Source organism: Petaurus breviceps, unplaced genomic scaffold (assembly GCF_028583685.1).
Source record: "Petaurus breviceps papuanus isolate PSGF00001 unplaced genomic scaffold, PetGlider_PUasm1.0 90740, whole genome shotgun sequence".
In the NCBI taxonomy this organism is placed as follows: Eukaryota; Metazoa; Chordata; class Mammalia; order Diprotodontia; family Petauridae; genus Petaurus; species Petaurus breviceps.
In genome coordinates, this window is record NW_027187330.1 from 4467419 (window position 1) to 4473217 (window position 5799).

At 50.0% G+C, this 5799-nt stretch overlaps 1 protein-coding gene across 2 annotated transcripts in view; it reads left to right on the forward strand.

Moving 5' to 3' along the window:
* CUTC (cutC copper transporter) overlaps positions 1-5799 on the forward strand; it is a 304182-nt gene that overhangs the window by 92442 nt on the left and 205941 nt on the right. The window lies entirely within an intron of this gene.

Sequence of the window (5799 nt, forward strand, 5' to 3'; positions counted from 1 at the left end):
AAAGAAATCTCCCCGCCCAGGGCTCAAAGTGCAGCTGACTCGGGACCGGAAATGGTGGGGACAGAGAGGACAAGCAGGGCTCCCCGTTTCTACCACATCAGACTGTATTTGTCATAGAGGAGAAACAATGGTCTATATATACTTAAAGTTATACTATGTAACAGCGACTTTTTTGAGGCCAACCGCAGCTAAACTCAGAGAATAGGCCCGAGGCTGGGCTGCTGTTCCTAGCCTGCATCCCATGGCGGGGAGTAATGGGATGCACTTCTTACGAAGCGCCAGACCCAAGGGAATTCTCCTTTTCCCCAGCCTTCCCTCTGCTTGCCCGAAGAATTAGCGTTAGCGAGGAAAGAAAAAAGAATGAAGGGGAAAAACTGGCAAAGAGAGACCCGACCCCATACTCACTCTCACTTTGCTACCTTTCGGAGCTCTCAGCCTAATCTGGTTTCAGAAAAGGACCTATCTCCACACACAAACCCTTCCCCCTCCCTCCTTCCCCACACAGTCTTTTAACGAGCCTTTTAACTGTCCTTTCCCGTACCCTACCCTTCCGATTCCATACCCCTCAGGCAGATTTGCTAGGTTGGAGCGCGGGGGAAGGGGGTGCTGGAAAGAAGTAGGTTCTAAGAGCATCCTTGTCCACTTCTCGGGAGACGGGGACAGAGTCCTCGGCCTTTCCTCCAGGGCCGCCCTAGGGCAGGATCCAGCCTGGACTCCCGAGTTTTCCAGTACAATTTGCAGATTAGCAGAGCAGGCTACCAGATCTAAGGATTTCGTGGGTTAAACAAATTGAGTAGCCCGTGGCGCCCTGGAAGGTGTTACTTTGTTTCTTTTCTGTTCCATATTCTGTATCCAGCACATATTATAAATATATATACCTATATACACACCGTGTACACACCAGCTGCCATACACTACAGGAATTAATAAAGAAGGTGCAATATTTCCAAATCCATATTCGGCTACAGAAACTTTATTGAGTCAAAGAGGAAATTAAATCTATTGTGAAAAGGGAATTGAGAAATGAGGGCTGCATCCCTCTCCATACCCTTGCCAAAGCCCTGCCGCGTAGGATGCTTAGGAGCGAAATGGGGCCCCTGTCACGGTGACTTCTTATCCTCTTTTAAAAGTATATCTAATTTTGGTTTCGCTGGCCAGCCAAAGATTCCGACCCTTCTGCTGCCCCTTGTCCCCAATTCTATAGTCTCCCTGCCCTCCCCAACTTTATAGATGATCCCACTCTGAGATGGAATCTCGTTGAACTCGGGGCTCAGGCTGTCGGCCTTAAAACTCAACAGAGTCACAGGCTCCGAGACGCTCGGGAGTAGCTGAAAAATCACCTCCACAAGGCCGGAACCCAGCCGGGAAGCTTCTCCTCCCTCCCAGCCGACCCTGACACCCAAGGTGGGGGTGCTTTATCTTGCTACTGCCCACGTAACCCCCCCCCCAGTTTCTCTCCTCTCTCCCTACTCCCCTTACCCCACCCCCCGCCCCAGCCCTGGTAGGGCCGGACTCTGCTCTTTCCCCGGGAGCTGCAGCTTTGTCGGACTCCCAGTCACTTGCGGAGAATGTCTGTGCGAGGGCAGCCCTGCCACACGGCCCGATTGTGAGCGTGCCAAGGCGGGAGAATGGGGAGGCATTAGAGAGCCGCGCCATTGTGGGGCCGGGCCAAGCTGAAAGGCGGCTCCGGGCCGGGAAGGTGCGGAAAGAATGGCTTTTTATTGGAGTCCAGAACAAAAGGTGTGGTAGGAAGGCGAGGTCCCCTGCACGAACAAAAACCCTAGCGCGTCTGGATTGACGTCCCCCCAGAGCTCCCCTATTGCTTCTCAGAGCGGGGGCTTTGTGTAGCAGTCTACTGAACAGAGGGACAGAGAAATGCGCGGGGGTTTTGTTCCCCACTTTTTGTGAGCTGGATGGAGAGGGGGAGGCTGGGGGGGGGGGGGGGGAGGGGGAGGTGGGGGCGGGAAGCAGGGAGGGGCGCACTGATTAAGGCCACGGCCGAGCCGGGAGCCGAGAGGTTCAGCGGGAGGCGGCGGCCTGAATGTGGGGTCATTCTTGCTACAAGTTTAGCAATTTCGCTTTTACAGAAGGGGGCGGGGGAAGGGGGTAACGGGGAGGGGAAAGCGTCGGGTTTGCAGCGGGGATATGAGACTGGAGAAAAGAGGGAAAGGGAAGAGGAGGAGGGGGAGGGAGGGCGAGCAGCTCTCGGAATCTCAGTTGACCGCCCAGGCAGCAGCTCGTTCAGATAAATGGGGGGTGGGGGGCGGTGCAGGAGGGATGCGGGACTTGGAAAGACGGTGCCTCCCTCTAAGGCCGATTCCAGTGGATTCCGCAGTTCATAGCGTCCCCTCCACTCTCTGTGCGGCAGGCCGACCTTTCACTCTCAGCTCTACAGCCGCCCACCCCCACCCTCGGTCCCTCAACCTGGTCACACCTTCCTAAAGAGGCCACCCTCCAAATCTCCCGCCCCGCCCCCCATCTCTTCACTTCTGACAGCGACTGGGGGCCGGGTTGGGGAGATGGACTAGGGGAGCTCCTTAGGCACGTGCTGGCAAGTTATGAGAAGGTGGAGTCTATCGGGGGAGGGGGCGTAGGGACCTCCCAACAAGGACTGTTGGGCCAAGGAACCCCCAAATTACTGCACCGGGGATTTTCAGTCCATGAGGCTGTGGGATGAAAGCGCTTATTTCTGTTCTCGGTTTGCTCTTTAAAAAAAAAATCCCCAATCAGAATTCTTCTCTCCTCACCTCCAGTACAAAGCCAGATGGCGGGGTCCTAGTAACTGCGATAATGACTTAGAGGTGGAGGAGTAAGATTCGAATCAAGAGAAGAGTTTTAGGCACAGCAGAACATTCCTGGGTCTAGCAGTCGCCATCCGAGGCATTCTGGGAAAAATTCGAGAACTTGCGAGAAAAATCAACGTCTTCGGTGTTTTAGGGTCTAGAGTGAAGTAGAAAGTGCATTGCACCCTCTGAGCCAGAAGAACTGAGTTCGAGTCCTTGTTCTGCCACCCTGTAGCCTCGCTCACTTTTCAGAGCTTCAGCTCGAATAATAGTGGCCGACCTCATGAGATATTTGTGATGTAAGCTTAAGCTTTTACTAGCTCTACGTTTTCCCTGGGATGCCCTAAGTGGCTTACTCCGTTTTTCCTAGTCTCCACTCCATACCCTTCTGGCTGCGAAGTCCTTTCCCCATCCTTTGTGATCCCCTGTGATCCTTTTTCATATTCCTACTGCTCTCAATCCTGCGTGTCTTCCACGCAGCTGCCCGGCTTTAAGTGCATTATCACTTTATGCATTAACGTATATAAAACACTTTGCGTCCATTATCTCATTTGTATCTCGTGGCAGCCTCAAGCAGTAAGGTATGACAATCTCCAAGAGGAAACTGAGGCTCAGAAGAGTTAAATGACTTACTTGCCCACGATCACACCTGTACTATATTGGCCGAGAGGAATTTGAACTCAAGTCTTCTGACTGCAATTCCGGAACTCTATTCGCTAATCCGAGAAGAGACTTTATATTGGCGGAGGAAACAAATAGTATTTTGGTTATTTGGTTTCCAAGTTATTTTTGCGTTTCCCCTAGTGCTCGGGACCAGGCTGCACCCGAACTAGCTAGTCCCTTTTATCTGATGTTTTCAGGAGGTACACTCTTTGAGCATTCAGCATTACCTTAGTTCTTTCACTGCAAAATTCTTCCTTATCAGGCTCTGACTCCCTGGTGGCTCACTCTAGATCAAGAGTTCTTAATCTTTTTGTGTGTCAAGGCCTCTCTTGGCAGTCTGGTGAAGCCTGAACCCCTTCTCAGAAGCCCCCCCCCCCCCCCCCCAGTAGTAATCGGAAGAAATGTTAAATTTTACTTTGAGATTAGTGAAAATTAAGATTTTATTTTCACCTCCATCCAAGTTCAAAGACCCAGACTTAAGGTTAAAACCCAATTCGAACTATCTGCTCCCTTATCTCTCTTCCCAAAGTTAAATTTTTCCCCAGGACTATTTGTAAACTGCTGGGCCTCAGGACCAGGCAGGACAGTTCACAGTGAACGCGGATTTGTTGGGCTCCCAAAGTAATTTTAGATGTGCCTAGATAGAGAATAAAGACTCAACTCACTTGTCCCCATTACTAAGGAGAAATAGAGCAAAGAGTTAAGAGCTAAAAGCAAATCTCCCAAGCATCTGCGGTCTGGAGCAGGGGCAGGGACAGGGGCAGTGCAGGCCAGTTGCGAGCTCAGGCGTACAATAAGGGAAAAGCAGAAGTGACCTTAAGCCCTCTCCGAAGATGAAGTGGGTGGGGAGCGCTACAGCTTGGCCCCCTCATCACTTCAGATTAGAATCAGCAGTCAGCGGGGTCTGGTTGAAGGACTTTCTATAAATCCTCTTCCTTCCCTTCTATTGTTCCTTATCCTCAAGGGCCCCAAAGTGAACTTTCAGGGCTCCTTCCCACGAACTTCTAGGGCTCTTAGCCCTAAGAACGGAGGCCTGCCTCCTAACTTCATGGCATTTAGGACGCAGTGGGTTGGGTGAGAGCTTCTCAAAGGCCTCACAGAGACCGCTGAGCAGGTGTTAGAGGAGTATTGGTGACAGCCTCCATGGACAGCTTCTCTCCAGGCCACTGTGAACCTTAACTCCCCAGCCCACCCTGGCACCAAGTATACCCCAGGTTCTAGCGTCCTCCCTGGGACCGGGAGCTGGAAAAGCAGCGAAGAGGCGTGGATTTGTTTTTAGCTTGGAAATCCAAACAGCATATGCTTTGTCCTTCCTAGGATACCCTTGGTCCTAGCCTTGACTCAGGGATTCTATCCCAGACGCTGCTCACCCGTCTATCTTGCGATTACCTCTTTCGACTGCTTTGTACTCACCCGGGTTAGGATCGATTCTTGATTTCCTCTTCCTCACTCCCAAACTACTTATGGACTACAGGTCAACATTGGTGAGGGGGAGAGAGGGAGTAAGATAGAGGAAGTGGAGGGGATATGCCACCGGTCCTCCAATTATTAGATGTGATCGTTTCCCAAGATGCATGTAGTGGGTACGGTTTCCCTTTTTTATTAATGAAGTATACTTTAAAAAAAAAAGATTCCTTGAAGCTCACTAGCAGCGATAATTCCCAGATCTTCAATTTTGGAATTTCAAGCAATGCAGCAAGAATGAACCCATTCTCTTTCTTGTTTCTTATGTCTGTTGGGTTCAGTTTGAGAGAATAACAGCCTGGGTGGAGGATATAGGTTGGTAGAAAAAGTTCACCACATGTTCTGGAAAACAGAGCTAACTTTAGAAAGTTCTTGTCCATACCTTTCTGTAGGAACTCCAAAGAGGATCTGGGCAACTCATTGGAGAAATTGGTTTATTTTCAAAACAAATAATTTAAAGGAACAGGGGGCTGTCCATTTCTTTGTTATTGCTTTCTCTTACTATATGAGAGAACCACCTCTTTTCCAATCATAAACATCCTTAGTAGTGTTCTTTATACCCTTCTGCAGTTGGTTTATGCACACCATGTGTTTTGCATTTTGAGACCCCTACAATTTTTATTATTCTGAGATTGTGATTTTCCATAGTTTTGCAGCCACAGAACATTCCAAATTATCCAAAGACTAAAGTAATAGTTATCTCTAAGAATGGGCAGAGAAGTTGAATTGAGTTTTTAATCACATGCCACTAAGGAAATTTTGTGGCTTTACCACCTTCACACTTGGGAGGGGGAAGTCTCATAAACTGGATATAGAATTGGAAAGGCTTGAAGGCCTAGAGCGGGGGTGGGGAACCTGCAGCCTCTTGGCCCCATATGGCCCTCTAGGT